The sequence below is a fragment of the Pleurodeles waltl genome, chromosome 3_1, assembly GCF_031143425.1.
Source record: "Pleurodeles waltl isolate 20211129_DDA chromosome 3_1, aPleWal1.hap1.20221129, whole genome shotgun sequence".
Classification (NCBI taxonomy): domain Eukaryota; kingdom Metazoa; phylum Chordata; class Amphibia; order Caudata; family Salamandridae; genus Pleurodeles; species Pleurodeles waltl.
Window position 1 is genome coordinate 611,049,428 of NC_090440.1, and position 20,702 is coordinate 611,070,129.

Consider the following 20,702-nt stretch of genomic DNA (forward strand, 5'->3'; position numbering starts at 1 on the left):
CCACCACCAAGAGTACAAGGATACAGGTATCCCTGACTATACATTTATTGCTGCCACCACTGTCAGCCTACCACCACCTTAGTAGAGAGGCAGTAGCCACTCTCTGTGAAATAGGGGTGCACTGTCCATGCCCCCCTCACCCTCAGAGCTAAGTTCTAGGGTCTCCGTCCATGTAAACAGGGAGATCCTCAATGGACATACATGTTTGTCATGTTCACTTAGGTAGGGATCCAGAAACCATACAGTAACTTTTAAGTGACTTGCCTGTAGACACCATAAGGCAGAGGAATCACGCTCTCCAAACACATGCAGAAGACTTACCATCCCAACACTGGCCAGCCCCCAACTGAAACGGGTGATGTCCACTGGACTCCAGCTTCCTAGCTATCATATGGCACAACCAAGAATTGACATCGGTCTGATCCCAAAACAATGTTTTACTTTTTAAAAAGAACAGTACTTTAATACACATAAGAGAAATATAGTACACATAAAAATAGGATAAACAGTGAAAACCAGACATCTCTACAACCCTCTGGGCCAGAGTTCTGACCCCAAACAGTATTATAGCGCCTAAAAGCTAAGCATTTCACTAACACAGTTAGCATGTAGACACACAATTAGCATTGCATATTACAGACCATGTTGCACAGGGTTGCTCTCATTCGCTATAGCCAAGATAGCAATCCTTGTATTACAATGGTGTCGTTTCAGCATATGATGTGGAGTCAAATGTTCCAGATCAGCCCCAGAACTCACCACCCAAAGAACAGAAGTGCCCTACCGTTCTTAACAGGGACACCGCTCTGGTGGTATCAGGGATCTGATCACAGGTGCCTGATGTCTTGACACAATTTACTGGAGTCCCACTAGACCAGTAGCCACTGGCTAGCTGTAGGAGGGTATTGGCTGGCCAGAGTGCCAGTACACCCTGGTACCCCCATGTATCACAAAGAGAAAGGTAGGGGGCCTGTACCACAAGACTCTCATCCCCAGCTACAGATTGTAACTCTATGTATCACAGGCTCCAACAGCACAAAGGAGGGGTCTGGGCAGAGTGATCTCACCTCCAAAGGACTGGTGGAATCAAGCTTCCCCATCTCCCTCTGTCTCTGTACTGCAAGCTTCCTTATCTTGAGCAGCTGTTTGCAATTCCCTTGTCTTCCAAGCCGATGCTCGACAAGCTCCACAAACAGCTGTTCCTCTGCATCTGCATTCAGGCTACTGACTGATCCTTTTGCTCTTTCACAGCTGGCAAGTTCATTCACAACAGAATCCATTCAACACAGAGAAAACTCACAAGTTCAGACGTGGTGAACAAGCTTCCTTGCCTTTACACCGCAGGTCCACAGCTCGCTTTGGTAGAACAACCACTGACCACTCAGGCCAGACTTTTATCACCTCTGATTGATAGGCTGACACACTCAGAGGGTCTGCTACTTTTGAAAACTGGGTGCCCCTCCAATCATGAGGCCTATATATTTCATGCTCAGTGAGTGTAGACGGCATGTACAGGATGAGTTACTGTGCTTCAGGACAGGCTCTTGGTATCAGCCCGGGCTATTCCCCAGAGAGGAATTTGAATTAACTCCAGACCAGGCGGCACTGACCATCATCGAACAGAAAAGGGGGGAAGGGCCCTCCTACGGTTACTGTAGCTAAACAAAGATAAGAGCCCATGTCTACCCCAGCCCAACAGGCTTCTCCAAGGAATAGGGAGGGGCACGGGGAGCTGGAATGCCAAGCAGAACAGCTCAGCTCACATTAAGCACATGGCTCACCTCAACATTCTCCCCTAGGGGACCGACTGGCTCTCAGACACACATCCAAGGTAGACAAATGAAACAAGACCACAGGCAAAGAAGACTGCACAGACTTGATCAGGAGGGTGCCTAGTACCCCTCCCCTCAATCTCCAAGAGTACAAGGATACAGGCATCCCTGACTATAGATTTATTGCTGCCACCACTGTCAATCTACCACCATCTTGGTAGAGAGAGCAGTAGCCACTCTGTGAAATAGGGGTGCACTGTGCATGCCCCCATCGACCTCAGAGCTAAGCTCTAGGGCCTCAGTCCATGTAAACACGGAGATCCTCAATGGACATACATGTTTGTCATGTTCACTAAGGTAGGGATCCAGAAACCATACACTAACTTTTAAGTGACTTGCCTGTAGATCACAATAAGGCAGGGGAAGCACGCTGTCCAGAGACATGTAGAAAACTTACCATCCCAACACTGGCCAGCCCCCAACTGAAAGGGGTGATGCCCACTGGACTCCAGCTTCCTAACCATCATATGGCACAACCAAGAATTGGCATCAGCCTGATCCCAAAACAATGTTTTGCTGGTTACCTTCTTCCTTCTAAAAGCCCTGTCATAATCCTTCCATGAGGTGCCCCCAAACTCATTGTGAGCATACTCAATATTGTTTTGGTAACAAGACAGCTGGGGCCCTAACTCAGAACTACTCCACCATGACTGAATGAAAAATAGTGAAGCCTTTCACTAATTCAACAATGTTTCCTCCACAGTCACGGGGCACGAGGGCAATCTCTGGAATGTGAACATTCTTTACAATGTTTAGCAGCCTCCCTTGCTGGGTTATCAGTCAGATCAAATTTTACTATGAATGCACCATTCCATATCTTTTCCTTCACCTCTGTTGAGAGATGACCCCCCCCATCTGATCACGCTCTGATCTCACCAAACCCAGACCTGTACTAGGTGTGGCAGAAACTGTGTAACATTACCTGTGACAGCTGTGTGGCCTCTGCTGCTGGCCCTTGGCCCCTGTCACCCGCAGGACTCCCTCCCAGCGGTGCCCGTGGAGATGCAGCAACCCCTAACTGTCTAGGCTGTTGAGAAAGCTGTTGTTGCCTTTAAGCTCCCGCTACGAACTGGGCTACCAGCCCTCTTGCCCTTTCTAAGTTGTACCCATCTGAGACCACTGCTGCAGCCCCCGTTAGCAACGCATTGGAGAGCCCACCTATTTTGGAAAGCCAGGACAGCATGCTAGCAGGACAGGCCACCAGGTCAGGTTGATGAAGCAGATGCCTGCCCCTCCCCAGCGCTGGGAACCGGGACACTAAGTAAGTTGTGACCAGGGATACTAGCCGCCCCCCTGCCCAGCGCCACACAGTTTTTCCCACTTTGAACATTGCTGGTGCCTCTGGTTGCTGCATTCCCCCGAAATGGTTATGGTGTGCCTTCAGCTTCTGTATTATTAACTGCAGGCAACGCTTGTGGGATCACCTGCCCCTTCCCCCTTCTTTGCTCTCTCAGGATGGGGGAAACCCATTTGGATGGGGTGTAGTATGTTGTTAGATTCCAAGAACTCAGAAAGATGGCTATTTATTGCCTTTTTGGGGGATTTTGCTGATTTTGCTGACACTTGGAAGTAGAGAGATAGTTTTATAATTTTTGATCAACTCAGGGTCCAGTGACTATTTCTTAAATAAATTAGATATAATGACATGTTTCCACACATCTGGTATGCTACAACTGTCCAGGGATGTGATTTATATGTCTGTAAGGACTGAGAAAATGACATCATCCACACTTTCAGGATGATGTCCAAGGGAGCAGGGCCAAGTGAAAAACCTGATTTCACTATGCTTGCCTTGGATAGAGTTTAATTTTTACCCAATTGAGGGAAAGTAAAGAGCTGGACCTTGGTTTTGTTGGCTATGGTCTTTGCGTTGGTCCTATTGATCTGGTAGTCCTGACCGAGCGTCGTAGATGATCCCGACTTTCCAAAGAAAGTGATTAGAGAGTAGCTCACTGAGCGCTTCAGAGGTAGGAGGGCCCACTTCTGAGGTGTCGGGTTTTAAGAAGGAGTTAACAATAGTTTACATTTCCTTGGGGGACTTTCTTGACTGACTAATCCTATCTGCAAGATTGCCCATCCGAGACCTATGGATGGCATGTTGCTATTTTTTTCAGGGCTTTTTTATAGGACAGTTTACATGTATCATCGTAGTTAACCCTCGACTTCCTTTCACATCGTTTACATTCTTTCTTTAATTCTCTTAGGTCTGGCAAAAAACACTTGTTTTTTTCCTGTGGCTAGAGTTTCCTGCTGGTTTTTAGAAGGATTTACACATCTAAAGCAGTGTTTACCCACACCTGCAGTGTCCAGCTGAAGCACACAGTACTCCTGTGCATTTTTAAGACATTTTGGCATTAAACTGAACAGGCATGTATAACTGAAGAGACCTTCCACATCCTGCTGGCCAATGAAGGACTTTAATTTAGTGCACCAATGCAGGTCTCAACAAGCCACATACTATGACTGCTTTTTGCCATCTCACATTGCCAGTCAAATATGACAGTGTTTCCTAAACTGTAGGTCGCAAGTTGATTTTCGGAAGGTCTTGAAAGTCCACACAATAAATAAAGATGTCTTTAAATTTTGTATTTATCTTGTCACACTTGCCTTGCTTCTGGGACAGAGGTCAAATGTCAGGCTATGTCTTCTGACAAATTGCTGATTATTGTTTAACATGAGGATTGGTGTTTACAAGCTCCTCTCACTTTGCAGTCAAGGAAGGAAAAGTAAAGTGAATTATGTGCCAATCTTGCTGGGTACAGATAGTGTGAAAGTAAAAGCTGAAGGATGCAATTTTTGTAACACAGAATAGAATATAAATACCTGTAGATGAACTGTACACAGTCAGTAGTTTTGAAAACAAAAATATAGCACATTTTTTTGTAATTCTAAAGTGTGATGTAAACAAAGATTTTAATAGGATCAAAACAAATCGAAATTTTTACTTGGTGATGCGCAAATGCTAAATATTCACTGAAACCAGATTTTCGCACATTGTCATCAGTGGGGTAACAAAGGCCCCCGAAATCCCTGCGGAGTTGGGGGGCACTTCAGCACAGTACGCTGTGCCTGGGCAGCAGGCCCCTGACTGAGTCCAGGGCAGTGGGGGGGGGGCCTCAAAGTACTTTGCAGGGGAACTCCCTCAAGTTTCGTTATGCCACTGATTATCATTTGTGTGCAAGATAGTTGTATCATTAAAACTGTATATGTGTGCAAATATAATGCCTGATTAAATGGAGAAAAAAAGTGCTGTTGTAAATGGGAGTGCACTACTACAGGATGTTTTAATTACTTTAAAAACTCACCCACCTCATGTCCATTAAAGCTAAATGGGTCATGAAAGGTTGTCCTGCTATAAAGTGGGTAGTTGTTCCAAAACGTTTGGGAAGCACTGGAATATGGGATATTATTAGCAAAGTACATCTCAGCAGTTCTCTCAACTGTGCCTTCCTCCAACCAATGCTTGAGCAGGACCATACACTTCAAAACAAAATATCTCATACTAGACATGCCAGTGAAGTAGCCAAATAAGTGGGCTATGATCATAAGAAATACCATGATAGGACCTGCAGAGCTATTCAAAGTTGACAGTTCACTGGAAATCCTAATAGTGCTCCACTCTCCCTCACATTTCTTTAACCATCACACTGCAAAGTGCTGCTTCACAAAACACAATAACTGCATCTCAGTGGCCATCACGCACGTCATAGAAACACTTTCTACGTAGGATCTACACGAAGACAACATTCTTCCAACCATACACTACGCGATGCAGCATTATGCAAGCCATGTTAATAAGTACAGCTGCTGAGTTTCCAAGGTGCATGCATGACTAGTTAGTTAGCCCACTCTTGTCTTTTTTCTTGGAATTCTGGGACTTGGAGTCCTGGTTTCATACTGAGCTAAACAAGACTACTAGTCTCAGAATTCTAAGGAAAATACGAGACGGGCCAATGTAGTTACACACAGACTTGGGAATCTTGGCAGCTATACGTGCAGCAAGCACCTCAGCATCCTAGGTATAGGTAGTAGGCGCTATATAAATATTGCAATACAACACAATTAACTTATACCTGTAATAAACCCTGCAAGCTATGTTTATAGGAAGAGTATGCAACGCAAAGCACCGAGCAGTCACGGTTCCCAGGCATACATGGCTCTGCCAGGTGCAGAAGCACTGTACAGCCGACGGCGCTAGGACAGGAGGAGGTTTGCACAGACGGAAGGAGCTTGTGGGTTGTGCCGATGCAAAGGAGGGGCGCGGAAGCCGCGCCCACACCTGCCAAGCGGGGAGAAACTGGAGCGCAACGACGGCAGAGGGGAACGCGCTGCAAGAAAGGACCAATGGAGGCGCGCGGGGGAGGCGCGCGCGAGGCAGCCACAGGTGGCGCGGGAGCGCGCTCCTCGCATTCTTTCAAGCGGCTGGCGCGCGCACGGGGAGCTCAGCTGAGAGCGCAGCAGCCGGGCCAGCAGCACCTGCACGGAAGAGGGGAGTCCTTGCGCAGCAGGTAGGACCAGCTGACACCCCTCCCTGTAACTTGCGGAAACCCCCGGGCGCCAGATTCATGGTGTGTACAGTCCAAAGGCACCCGGCCGGCAACTTGACGTTTCCTTTTCTTTATGTTGAGGGTTTTCAGTGTAGTTTAAACCTGCGCCCCGCACTTGCTCTGCATCATCCCCACCTAGACTCTCGCCACGCAGACCCCGTGCCCAGGTCCTTCTGCCAGGCTTTGTGCCACTCGGCTTGTACAACGCCTCATGCGCTGTACTCCACCTCCCCGGGGACTTTTTCTGTCCGGGACCTGCACGACCTCCATTTGTTGTAAAGTCTTTTATTTTCAAGAGGTTTTATGGTAAAGTATTTTAGTTACAAGAGTTTACCTTAGCTCTCTTTTAACTGTGCGTCTGAAGCTGCAGAATGAAAGGCTCGTGAACTAGTGACTTCATGGGTTCGAAAACGTAAAGTCTCTGTAAGCCTTACCCGTCTGTTGCAAGGCCTAAAAGGGCACGATCCGGGCTAAGGCGTGTTATGTGCCATGTAGGTAGTCTCGCACTCGGGTCGTGTCTGTCGTGGCATGTTGTATGCATTCCATCCCAGTTATGCTGCTTCAGACTGCGAAAAAGTACGCCTGGGGTGAGGTGCCTTGCAACTCTTGGTATTCTGTCAAGAGAAAACATGGGCGAGAGAAAGTGGTGCCCTCTTTTTATTTTGCGGAGGTCGCTGGTCTCCCAAGGCGCAGTAGAGCTGCTTGCCCTTCCCCTGGCAAGAGCCTACACCAAAACCCGCACGCGCTTGAAGATGATCCTCTTCGCCAGGTTTAAGCTTTGGAGTCCGCTTATCTCCCCATTGGCTTTCTCTCCTCCTCTGTTCCCTTTCCCCTACCCTCGCCCTGACCTCTGTGAATCAACTTTCTCGCTGCATCAGCACTTTAAAAAACACACCAAATGAACTAAAATAACATTAAACGTGCCTCTGTAGTACTACAGGTGTGTGAAGGGTTTCTGCAAGTGCAACCCTCCTCCCCCACCTCGTCTAGTCTGTAGCTGCGGTGTAAAATGACAGCGTAGTCCCAACACAAGTAGCTTCATGTCTGAGAAGGAGGCGACTCCAAGACTAGAGGTCGGGCGGGCGGATCAGGAGTGACATCAAATATTGTTTCTTGGAAAGAGGCAGCCCTCCTCCAAACTGCCACAGACAAAACAGTGAATGGGTTAAAAAAAAAAAAAAGTCTGGGACACATGACCATGCTCTCTAAATTCCTGCACAGCATTTCTGATGGGAAGACTACTGCTTCTTTCACAATAAGCCATATTTAAAACCGGCCAACAAACAACTTAGTCGCCAAAGCTCGGGACAGTGGTCCCGATTTATAAAGGTCTTGCTGTGTTTGCAGGCTCCAGTTTATTCCTGGACGTATTAGCAGCAAAATATTTCTAGATCGGGTTCTGCATCTGTACCCGCCAGGTGCAGTGGGGGAAGTGGGCAGCATGTATGTAGCCGTAATTTGCTTTAGAGCAGTCTTTGGAATCAAGTTTAACTTTCCTACGTATGGCCTGCTCTGAGTGCATGAGACCTGGCCCTGCCTTTGCTTCAGTGAGCTGTTTTTTCACTTCGGGACAGGGCAGATGTCAGCTGTGAGTGTTGTGAAACGCCACACTCTGAAGCAGCATGTTTACACACACAGCCGGTGCCTGACACTCCGGGCAGTGCCAGTCCTTTCCTGACCCCAGCACTGCCCTCTGCATGGCAAGCTTGTCAAAACAATCCGATCTCACTGACCAAATGTAGTCCATCTATGAAAACATTTAACTCCTTGCCACAACCCAACCATCCCTCCAGTCCACTGAAATAGCTAAATCAGATGTGCTCGATTAGTGCAGTAAAAAAACGTAAGCGCAAGTGGTTTTAAGTAGCTTTAAAAGTTGGGGACCCGTGGAAGTAAATGCATCGTTAGGCTCACATGGAAGATGTTGTTACCTTCGTACGGTTCACGTGTGACGTCTGTGCCTCTTACCAATTGTTAGTGAATCTCAACAAGAAACACTACATCTTCTGTGCTCCTGGAGAGGAGAGGTGAATAATTCATCCCCGGCTATATTACGCAAAGGGTGAGAGGTTCATTTTACAATATTAAACTGCAGTAATGATGTTCAGACTCCCGTGTAGGTACATGTTCCATGAGGTGTCCACTCCATATATTACCCATTAGTCTCCCATCTACAACATACCTAAGGTTCAAAGGGATTTTATAGGGCTTGGTCTCAAAAACGTAGATGCTGTCCGCCTGGTGTGTAGCAAGGCAGTATATATGGTATCTCAGTGGCATGGCTGTTTGAAATTTAGATTATTTATAAAAATGATGTCTGTATAGTTATTGCTCAGACTGTGTGTCCTGTTAGGTAAGCATAATATAAACATTCTTCCAAAGTCATCCAAAGAAAGCAACTAGTCCTTAACCTCATTGTGCTCCCAACATCATTTATCTGCAGACTCTTATAACAGAAAGGATCACTTCTGCAGGCTCTGGATGAGACATTTGTGAACATTCACAAAACAGTTATGCAAAGGAATTCCTTATCTGTACTTGCTGGCTGCTGCCCACTGATCTCGGGGCAGGGTGTGTGGAGTTTGTGTGTTCAACATGCTTTCTTTAACAGGTTCAACGTGTTTTCTTAACACAGTGAGTCGGTGGCTGTACAAAGATTAGCTAACTTGTACCTTGAAACTGATTTAATATGAAAATGAGGGTTTGGCACAAAATATGGAATTCACAGTTTGCACATGCTCACGGATGTGTTTTTATAGTGTTTAGTTTAACTAGAGTTTTTGATCTCAGAAACAGCTAATGCACATGTAGAGTAGTTGCCAGCTCAATTTATTTCAGATTGAACGTTCTTAGTAGGACCAATATCCATCCTTGGATGGGTTCTTATTTCTGTAACGAACACTAGTGGCCCTACCTTTGCACTCCAGCACATACTGCAGAGTCACACTGTGAGTTCTGAACAAGGGCCTTTTAGCGCAACAAGTGCAGGACGTGAATTGAGCTATGGGAAAGAGGATGAGCTGTTCTGGGGCAATGCCACTGCCACCCACTGATTGTAGTAGAGAATCCACTAAAATTGCTGTGACCCCAAGGCCATTTTTGTGTTGGCAGTGCAGGTCCCGAGGTCATAAAACAAGCTGAGAGGGCAGTGAGCAGTTGTGGAGGAATGCCAATGTAGCTTGGCTTTCTGGCCCCTAAGGCAGAGGCATTCTTTCCAGGCCTGGCCGCATGTTGGTGCACAGTGCATCCTAGCATAAAACGGGATTAGTGAACTCACAGACTGCAGCTTTTTGAGGAAACAATGGCGTGAAAACAAAGCAGCCCCAGCCTGAGATAGAAGGAATCGCTGAGTGCATACGATTGCTGTACAAAAGAACTGCGCCAAGTCCCCATCTGTTTTCAAAGGTTTGATGAAATTCTGAAGTGGGAAGGCCATCAGTAATTGAGACGAAAATCTAGTCCTGCATTCTCGAACTTTATTCTTTCAGAAGTTATGCCTTGTGGGAATCTCCAACATAGCTAGAAAAACTTGGCAACTTATGGCTTCTAAATAGATGGGTAGCAGGGCAAAATATCAACAACACTGTGATTGTCCTCTCTCTCTCTTGTTCTACAAGGCAAACGAGTAATGCACAAAGACAATAACATTCGCAGCCTGTAGGGTCCTTTAACCTATAGTCTTAGACTTTCAGGAGGAAAGTATACAAATGGTTATTGACAGCAGACCCCATACATACATTTCAATTTATGATGTTATGGCTGACCAAGGCAGTTTGGGGAAACTATACAGCTGTAATTTCCATAAACAACATATTTTCACTACTCAGTGACCTTCATAACTTGTTATAGAAATTCCACATTTCCAGATTTATCCTGAAAACTCATTGTGTCAGTTGTTTTGCCACTGTGGTGGCAGGTTTGATGATCTCTACTTTCATTGGGCAGTATTTGGTGATGATTCAGTATTGTTTTGTGGTAGAATTATTCCGGTTATGGGTGAATGGTAGACAAGGAAGGGTACTTAAACACTTTGTGTGGATATGGTTGCACCAAGTTATACCTGGTTAGAATTGTCTGGAAGTCACACAGACGCCACTCAATGCTTTGGGTTGTAGTGTTGTGTGCCTACCAGACCAGGCATGTTTCTGATTGCTGGGCTGTTGGCCATTTCATATCTGCTCAGTCTTCTCAAATTTCAAGTGGTCTTCAGCTTCTCCTTTGTTTACCCAGTCACAGGGGGCTCGTATTCAACATTTTCCCGGGTACGTTGCTGTGTTTGCAGTGCTGTGACTGGTTTCCGTGACACACTCCAAGGGCTATCTTGCCCTTCTCAGGCAAGTTAGAACTTTACTTAACCACTCGCTTGGTTTTCGCCTATAATTGTCCAGAACAAGAGGTACTCCCAGAACTGTGATTAGGGCAGACATAAATCCTGGTTTAAGATACAAAAATTAGTTAACGGCAGGGCTCAGGAAGCTCGTAGTATAGAGCGATCTCCAACGATTATCTCCGGCTAAACTTGTAGTTCTGAGGTGGTAAATTTATTGCAGTCACGCGGCCTGGACCGGTGTTTGTTTCTGCGTGAAGCCGATAAGGTGGACTTGTACCGCGCGACATACCTGGAGTCTCGCCGCCGTCAGCACCTGCTGCAGACGCGCTGCCCCCCCCCCACTCTCCACTCTGACCTCATTCACGTCAGAGCAGCCGCTGATAATCCACAGCACGAGGGGGCTTGGCGCAAACTTCTGTTTCTTTCCCGCTTGTTGATGACTCAGAAATCCTAGTTCAGCGAGCTCGGCGAAGTCTTCGAGCCCCCACGCTCTCGCAGCATCTCTCTCTCTGCACCCCACCCCCACCGGCTCTACGTGTAATTACAGTCAGACTGGCATGTCAGCTCAGTTTAGTTTAAAACGTGTGCTTTTCTTTTACAGGCAATTCTATTTTCTTTATTTGTTATTTTGTGATTTAGATTACACCTTCGAGGGTTTGATACTTTTGCTGCACTTTATTTGGTCCTGTATGCATTCTGGCTCTGCGCCTCTCAACACACCCTGGGCGTGCGGTGAAATCTTTTACTGCAGCCCTATTGTGCATAATGACCTGCTTATTAACACAAGTGACCCCTAGCCATTCTGTGGCATGGTTGTTGGGGAAGCACTAGGTTGGCGTTTGTTGACTGTTTCTTTGTTTTCCCCCCACTATTAGCCTGATTTTCTCCCTCCCCCTGTCTCCCTATAGGCCATACTGTTATAAGTAGTTTGGACAGGAACTTGCATTTCTTTGTTTATTTGTGTTTAAGTCTCATGAATAACATCAACCACGAGGGTTCTAGGCGCAGTCTGAAATCTCCTCCTGCCACTGGATGGTAGGGCGTGGTCTGTGTACCCAGGCAGGACTCGCATAGGCACCCCCAAAGGGGGCATAGAGGGCCAGCGCCATAACAGCTGCCTTGGACCCAAAAGGACTGATTTAACCGGTTTGGGGGCCGGCTTGTGGCCCCATCGGAAGATGCCCCCTGGGGGCTGGCCCACAGGTGGTGAAACGCACCAGGGTGGTGAGGCGTATACCAGGGGCCAATGAGGGCAATTTTTTTTAAAAACCCAGTGAGGAGTTGTGGGACACCCTCGCAAGTAGGGGGACAACGTGTAGAGGTTTTATAAAGCATGCTGTCCCCTCCAACAGACAATACGACAACAGCATGCAATATTAAAGACGTTTTTACTAATTTTTAAGGTAAGCACACCTAGTAAGGTTGTGTGCCAAGGAAAAGGCCACTCACCTGGGGATGCCTTACAGCAGGGTGTAAAGGGGCTGACAAAGGGGAGTAGGCTGAATATAGCTCTCACAGTCCAGACCTGCCGGGAGGGATGGCAGGGCACAGACACATGCAATGTAGCGAGTTGGACCTAAAATAAGAGGCTACCCACTCAGAAAAACATGGTAAAACAAATAGTATTGTGTGAGCCTCCTCCAAAGCGGCATGTAGGATTGCCTAGAGACGGAAGTGTCAGAGTGACATGACAAGCAGATGCCAGGGCTCAAAAGCTGATCAATCACAATTGATCTTGAGTTATGACTTTGTGACATTGATTTATGATACCAGTGATTGATTTATGTCCATATGACATAATGTTGATGCCTCAGTACAATAACGAATACCAAGATTTATGGGCAATCATGCATGTGTTGTAATAAATAAAAGTGGCCTAATTTTATGTTCCACAAAAGATTTGTGTACTGGTTGGTTGATTTATTGTATGGTTACTGGGAGAAAGTGTATGGGGTTTATTAATGTGGTATTAGAGCATGGATACTCAAAGTATGGCCCGGGGGCCGCATGCGGCCCTCCTGATCTTTTAATTGTGGCCCCCTTGTGAACAACAGCAGCACTGGGCTGCTGTTCACTTGACAACGCAGAAAAATTCAGAAACCTGTGAAATGGGCATAATTTATTTATACTTTATCTAAGTGGCCTAGACAACTTATCTTTAGGAACACATTTAGTTTTAAAGATGTCTTGCACTAGACATGTAAGAACATGATAAACTGTTAGCAAACTTCAAAAAAGTGTTTAAATGCATGAGCGTTTTACCTTACTTTTACCTTTTACCCCCTTGTGTTAACCTTCCATCACCCCACTACTCTGGGCCTACTGGCACCAGCGTGGCCCTCGGCATGCCACAGTGTTTTGTGGCCCCCAGGGAAATGTTTGCGAGTACCCATGTATTAGAGTGAGACAGATGTGGGAGTTATCAGCGGTGTTGCTTTCTGGCATAACCCTTAAATCGTTGTTTTCCAAATTTCGCTGATTCCATGGAACCCGAGTGTGGCTTTGGGTCTTTTCATTTGGCTGTTTTGGTTTTGTTTTTTTACAGAAAAACATGTTGCTTTAACTTCAAAAGCAATCTCTGCTACCATAGAACTCAAACTTAAGAAAAACAGTTGACACTGTGCTTCTGTGTTTATTACGCCCCTGCATTCGAAGCCAGTTCTTACCGAAGAGGGGTGTAAGGAGTGGAAAGTCTTGTTGGTGTGCGAGTTCAGCTGCATGATGGGATTGGACGTGGGCTGCTGATCTTGTACAGTTATCAGCTTCCCTGACAATACCCATGCCGTTTCCCAGGCCTTTTCCTAGTTGAACCTTTTTGATTTAACCACAGGTGCTGACATCCTGATGCCAAGCAGACAAGTTGGTGTTCCATTTGTCAGTAGAGGGTTCTGTCTGTGTAATGCCTTGGATTTAGGATGACCAGAATTTTTGAGCCAAAAACCGGGACATTTCACAAAAATAGGACTACAATTTTACTTCAAATGTGCGCACAGAGTGAAGTAGCTCATCAGCACAGAATTACAGAAGAGGCGCTAAGAACATAAATAAATGCAATATGTAATGTCAGTATAATGCCTGTTAAATACATTCCTTTCTCTTAACTGATGCTAACTCTCCCTGCTTTGAAAGAGATAAAAAGGCACCTTCCAGCGTTGTCAGTCAAACCCCACAAAAAAACCGGGACATGAGCTACATTTCCAGAAATTTGCCGGCACGGCTGGTAAAATAAAAAAACTGGACTGCCCTGAAAATCCGGGACGCCCTACTCGGGGTGATATCCGTGGCAGTGTGCACAGCTGTGTGCATTTGACTGCATATTTTCCAGAATCTTCTCCACAGAATGAAGCAGGCGGTGCGAGGCTGTAGTTCATTGTGGTGAACCCTAGTGAGTAAAAGGGGGGTCTCGGGGGCCTGGCAGGCCTCATTGTTCCCTTTATCGGCTCTGTCAGAGGGGGAGATAAGATTGGGAGAGCGCTGCGTTCCCAGGCTTCATGCTCTCACACGGAGAGGTCTAATGGGAAGGTGGAGCGATAGCACCTTCAAAGAACGGAGGAAATGGGCCTCTTTGGGGGCTGCGAGCAGGGGGCACGCAAAGGCCCCAATCCACCCAGGCTCCTTCCACAGGTGCCGAGAGGGGGTCCTGGACCCGGCGAGCCCTGTGAGACAGGCCCAAGTGCGGCTGGGGGAGAGTTCACATGCGAGCACCACCAGGGTGTAACATCCGCGTGGTGTGTGTTCAATTTTCTAAAGCCTGATGACGTCAGCGGGACACTGCTTAGTGCAGCCATGCCGCCACTGAGGCGCTTCACATAATTTCAGGTGAAAGATGTTAGTATTTCAAAAAAGTTCAGGGAACTACTCATGGTGTCTTCTGTTGATGAAGTCCCCAGTTTTATGTTCTATCATAGCAAATTCAGTTGTAGTATGTCGTCAGATAATGCCTATTTTCAAAGCCATGGGATGGGGGAGGGGTCGAATCGGTGACTTCCTTTTCGAGCCTCGTCCCACCCTACCCCCTTGCTTGGCTCAAGCCCATGCACCCTCCATGTTTACTCATGGGATGCCGCTTTGTCTGATGTGCCTGCGCAGTTCACTTGCACCGTATCCCATTAGCACTGCTCGCTGGGATTAAAGTTCGGACAAACATGCATTGTCCTCTTGACGAGTCAGTTGTGGCGCCCACAACACAACGAAGAGTGTCTATAAATGTTACGTTTACGGTTTTACTGTATACTCGCGCCATTCCACTTCTGATGTGACGTTATCTCCCTTTTCAAGATATATTTAACCTTTTCATTGCCGAAGGGGCGCTTGAGAGTCTCACATTTTTCTGAAGAACAATTGCTCACGGATGAGTGACCCTCCTGGCTGGTGGATGTGTCACTCTTGTCACGGCAGTGGAACTGATGTTTGAGCAAGCCACTTGTTTGAATTAAATTGTTGTAAAGGGGTTTTGTCTCGCGTCTCCCCTGCCAGGAAAGCACATTCTTTGGGCACCTCCATAGAAATACAAAATAGACATCCAGCCGTGATAGAGAAGACAAGAGGGGGCGATTATGGAGTGCCCCCACTCTCTCACACACACTCACTCGAGCATTCTTTGAAGGGTTCGAAACGGGTACAGAGACCGCAAAGTCCTCACTATTGAGTGAAGGTTTTCGACTATAAAACATCCAACGCAATGGTTGGATCTCGCTATCACACACAAAACAATTTCAAAGATTGAGTCATCCCTGACGGTCGGGATTTCATTCTATCATATCCTAATCTTTGTCCTAGTTTTGATAGTTACTACCGTTCAAGGGACAGTGCATGTAAGATTGCCACACTAAGCTTTCTACTTCCCCCAGATTTAATAAAGAAAGGCCTTTGCTATCTTCAGACTACAAGTAGGTAAGCACACTTTCATTCAGTGTTTGCTCACATGCTCCCAATCCTAAAATTGTAATTATCCCAACGAGCTCACTTTTTATGTTTGGTCTAGAGACCACTTTAGCTGTTTGCTAAAAGTGTAATAAGTTTACCATGGCTCTGTATAAAATTTGAAATGACCACTGAGTTGAGTGCAGTAAGGTTAAGTTCAAACATTATTTTTCTGCAATTTGGTTATGGAGTGATTGGTAATAATTCATACCTGGTGTAAGGGAAAAAGGGGAATTTCTTTCTTTAATTTTGTCTTTTGTTATGTATGCTTTTATATAGGTTTTAATGTGTGATATAATGGTTGTATATTTGCTACATCTTTGAGAAAGAAATGTTACTTCGAAACACATATTGGCAGTTGCTGTAAAATTGGAACTGAATAAAGAGAATTGGATGTTTTTGGATATAGTGAAATTGAGTTATTTGAATGCAATGAATTGAAATGTGAAATTGAAGTACAACATCTTTGAACTTTTAAATACAAGAATCCATATATTGAATTACTGTTTTGGATTTACCTCCCAGTAAGAAAGTTCACACCTGTTTTAAGCACACTTAAGTTAAGAAGCATCCATACTTTTCTATTGCAATGATATTCAATAGTTATTTTTTTAAAACTTTTATTGTACGCAAACAAGTGGCCTCCATGTTACGGTGACTATCTGCTTTTTGTTGTTGTTGTGTGGCATTTTTAGGTCTCTCCTAAGGAGATGCTGTTTTGCAAGACCTTATGTTACCTTGCAGTGTGCTTAGAGGCTGCCTTTTGCTTACCATTGGTTGGCTTTACTGTCACTCACATTTGCTTGCTTCTTATTAGTCTACTTTCATAGTCTTTCCTTCCTCTTTTTGTGTTGTCCCTCCCTTGGAGCATGGACACATTACTGTGTCCTCCTGTGGGTCACTTTTTCAGGAACCACTTTGTTCTTTCTAGAGAGTAAATGTGTCTCCTGAGTGCACTTCCCACACTGTGTTCATTCCCCTCCCACTCTATTGTCCCTGTGCTTCTCCCACTTCCGCCCTACCTCTGTTGTTCATGTGCTTCCCCCACCCCTTCACTGTTGTCCCTGTGCTTTTCCATCCACTCCTGTACTTGACTGTTTGATTTCCCAGACCCTCCCACCCGTCCTCTCTTGTTCGTGTTTCCCGATCCCTCTCGCCTGTCCTTCATTGTGCCTCTGCTTGTCCATGTGCTTCCCCAGCCCCTCTCGCCCACCCTCTGTTGTCTGTGTGCTTTCCCTAACCCCTCCTGCCTACTGTCCGTTGTCTGTCTGTGTGCCTACCCGACTCTGCGTTGTCCACGTGCTTGCCTCAGCCCTTCACACCCGCCTTCCATTGTCTGTAAGCATAAACATAGCTATATCCCAACTCTGTTATTTTTTTATTTTATTTTTTTAAATTACTTTTAGCCGTGCTGCACAATCAATCAATCAGGGATTTGTAAAGCGCACTACTCACCTGTGAGGGTCTCAAGGCACTGAGAAGGGGAGGGGGGAGAAGGTGGGAGGGGAGAGGGTGCTGCTACGGCCGCTATACCGCATGGCTACAAATCATGCTTGTTTTGATTTATGTACCATGCTTACAATAAAAAAGAATTGCACCAGCTTCCTTAGGCCAGACCTCCTAGCTTTGTCAGTGCCTGTTCTTAATGATCTCAATTTGCATCTAATGAGGAGGCCAGGAGTGGCATGCTCGTCCCAGGGTCCACAACACAGGAGCTGCAGCTGGGAAGCAAAATGTTGTGGGCCTGGCTCCAGTATATCATGTGAGAGGATGGTTTCAGTTCTGGAATCAATGAAATTGGTGCATGGATTAGGAATTTCTGGAATGCTAAACGTCCTCCCCCCTCCCACACACACACACACACTCTCTCTCTCTGCTCTCTGCCCCGCCTTGCGCATTCCTCATAAATTGACTCACTGATAAGACAGATTATGATTCAGAAAAACATCAGGTTCCATTGCTTCTACCTTTTACGCTTAACACTTTACCTTGGTGTATCCTATTGTAATACTTTGGCTCTATTATGCTTGTCACATCCATAGTATATTTGAGCAAAAGACAACTTGGCTATTTTAAGACTGGTTTTGCCTTAAAGCTTTATTTTCTTTACAATGTTTGAACATAATGTATATGAATAGACCATGCATACATAAATCTACCATATTCAATTGCATGCTTGTACTGATACTCTGTAGCAAGCATTTTATACCATACATTTTAATGGTAATATTTACAGTTTAAATACAGTTATAAGTAATTTAACCTTATGGAGTTTGAGAAATGTGTGAAATTGATTTAGCAAAAGTTTAAACACAAGAAAAACAAGCATTGACAATGACATTTTATCTGGCACTTAACTGAAAATACCGAACTCACCAGGACCAAGTAGAAATGTATTTACTTTTATATAATATGAGATCTTTCAAAGATGGTGGCATTACCTGGTATGCCCATTCCCCAAATTGGCTATAAATAAAATATTGTTACTCATTATTCTTATCCCTGGAATGGAGAACTACACTTAAAAAAATATGAGAATCGAGAAGGTCACAAGAACTCTTTGCAAGGGCAGATGTGCTGAAACTCCACTGATTTTTACCCACAAATCTAGGGGCTGGTTAATCAAAAGGCACCGTGCTGCAGTTGGCCTCTCAACTTTGAAATAAGATACAGGTGTTAAGGTATTATTTAACTCCTGCATCTGCATTGATGACATCATGGATATAGAACATATCGGGAACAGAGATTCAGCGAGATAAGGAACTCGACAAAAGTGACTAAATAACCACTGAAGGCAGTTGGTATGCAGAAAAGAAGATGGGTGCTGGGTCGCACATCATAAAATCATTGAGTCGGCGCACTCTCTGGGGACCTGAAAGGCAAAGAAGCCTGTTTGGGTTTGAAAGGTGGATCTCTCCTGACCCGTGCTAACAGCTGAAATGAAGAGTGATGCACGTCACACTGGACCACTAGACGGGATCATGCCACTGAAGTGGCTGCCCGCGTGAGTAAAAAGATGGGAGGGTAGCGCATAGCCACGTGTGTGTGTGGAGCATGCTGAGGAGGGGTAACAGGTGCTAGTATTCAAAGGGCATAATTAGAGACGGGGGTGTTCAAATAGAGTAAGTTAGGAACTAGCAGGAAGTAAGGTGAGATGGTCAGGAAGTAAATAAATGATAGTTACTGATACATTTTCGATCTATCAGTATGAATTAGTGTATCATAAGAAGTATAAATTAGAAAAATAGTCCACAGGGACGGGAGCCAAGAAGAGCAATTATTTGTTGCCAGGCAGGACTACAGTGGACCCTGATATGATGCATTGCCAGTGACATCTCATTGCCTCTGTTGTATCACCTCTCATTGCTGCTGCCAGGAAAGATTACTTAAGAGAGATTCAATATTGGACTGCCTCATTGTCTTGTGGTAAACTCCCCACTTAAAGGCCTATTGGATTTGACATTTGCATTTCACAATAAATAACTTTGCCCTACTGCCTTAAGCATAACGTTTCAGAATAAACAGATAATGCCTATGACCTGGATCATTGGATTGTTACCATAACCAACTCAGCCCTGCTGTATTGAACATTAGCATTCCCGCAAGGAAAAAAAAAGGTAATACAAGCACTCGTTTTCAGTTGAAGCACACAACTTCATCCAACATGTGTAAACAAGGATGTCAGCATCTGGGCAGAGCCAAAGCCCCTCTTTCAAGAGTGCTTGTTCAAACATTATCTGTTGATCTCATAAGGTCTGGCGTTGGCTGTGCTGTCAAGCCAGACCAAAGAATGTCAGTAGAGAAATCTTTGGACTGGTTAACAGGTAATCACATTTTCAACATCATTTTAGTTTTTTAATGGGACATTTATGAACAAAAAGGACTTCCCAAGTTTGAAATGTTGCACATGGTGAAATCCTGTTCTTGCTCATTGTGAGCAGCTAAGTAATATCTGACTTTTATGTGTAGAGGGCTGTTCTTTAAGTGTGGTGTAGTGGTTTCTTTGAGCAGGTTACAGACATTAGCTCTCACTACAACATTGGCGGTTATTGACCGCTTACTGCCACGGTGACGGCAGCCAACATGCCGTCGCCATGGCTACCAGCCGCCCACCCGCATTATGACCGTAGATGGAATTCCGCCAGGAGGCTGGTGGAATACCGTCGACAGTCATGACGGCGGTAAGGTGGCGCTGCTGTCACCAGAGGTACCACGCCAGCAAAACACTGCATACCATATCATGAGCAATGATACGGCCTGGCAGTATTTTGCTGGCAGATGCTGCTGCTGGCAGCAGCGCCGCGTCCCGTCTCCTGCCAGAGGACCCCCTGCAAGCAGGTAAGTCGGGTTCTCCGACAGGAGAGGGGGATGTGGGTGGTGTGTGGGGGTGTTGTGTGTGTGTGTGGGGGCTGTGTGTCTGTTTTTGTATGGGTGCATGCGGGTGTAAGTCGCACTGAATGAGTGCATGAATGACTGAATGTGAGTGTACTTGTATGTTGTGTGTTGTAAATGCGTGTGTGCGACAATGTATGTTGGTGTGCATTGCGGTGTGTCGGTATATGTGCATGCGTGGGTGGATGTGGGTAAGCATGTGTGTATGTGCACACGTGTGGGTGTGTAAATGTGCGGAGGGGCAGGAGAGGGAGGGGAAGAGTGGGGGAGGACTCTGGGGTGGGGGGCAGGGGAGACCCCATCAGTACCAGGGAAGGAGTATTGGCGGAGACTCTGATAAAGCAAACCCTTGCCCACTATGTATGATATGAGATGTTATTGTAGTTTTCCAGTCGGAAAGAATGGTCTTAATGCCCACAGTCATTAATAGGTCAAATAGCATTCTGTCGCAGTTGGGTAGTGCGCTGAGGAGGTGGTTGTTACGATCGGCATATATAATTACTGAGACTATTTTGTGGATCAGGGGGATCTTGACTTTAAAAATGTCACATAGTGTATTTTCGGGGCCCTTCCAGGGAGGGGGGGGCACGTTTGCAGTAAAAAAAAAAAATAAGTAGGTATGGTCCACTTTATGTTCATTGCAGTGCTGTCAGGAGTCAGAATCTAAAAGGCCTTGTT

At 45.7% G+C, this 20,702-nt stretch overlaps 1 protein-coding gene across 4 annotated transcripts in view; it reads left to right on the top strand.

Moving 5' to 3' along the window:
• The window catches only part of RASSF7 (Ras association domain family member 7), a 215,913-nt gene that overhangs the window by 66,388 nt on the left and 128,823 nt on the right, over positions 1-20,702 (top strand). Inside the window, exon 1 of one of the 4 annotated variants that reach the window (XM_069223070.1) lies at positions 6,156-6,340. The exons of 2 other annotated variants lie outside the window; for them this stretch is intronic. The gene's annotated coding sequence lies outside the window, so the exon portion shown is untranslated. Of the gene's footprint in view, positions 1-6,155; positions 6,341-10,621; positions 10,714-20,702 lie in introns of those variants that run through there. One more of the 4 variants, XM_069223073.1, reaches the window with a different exon arrangement.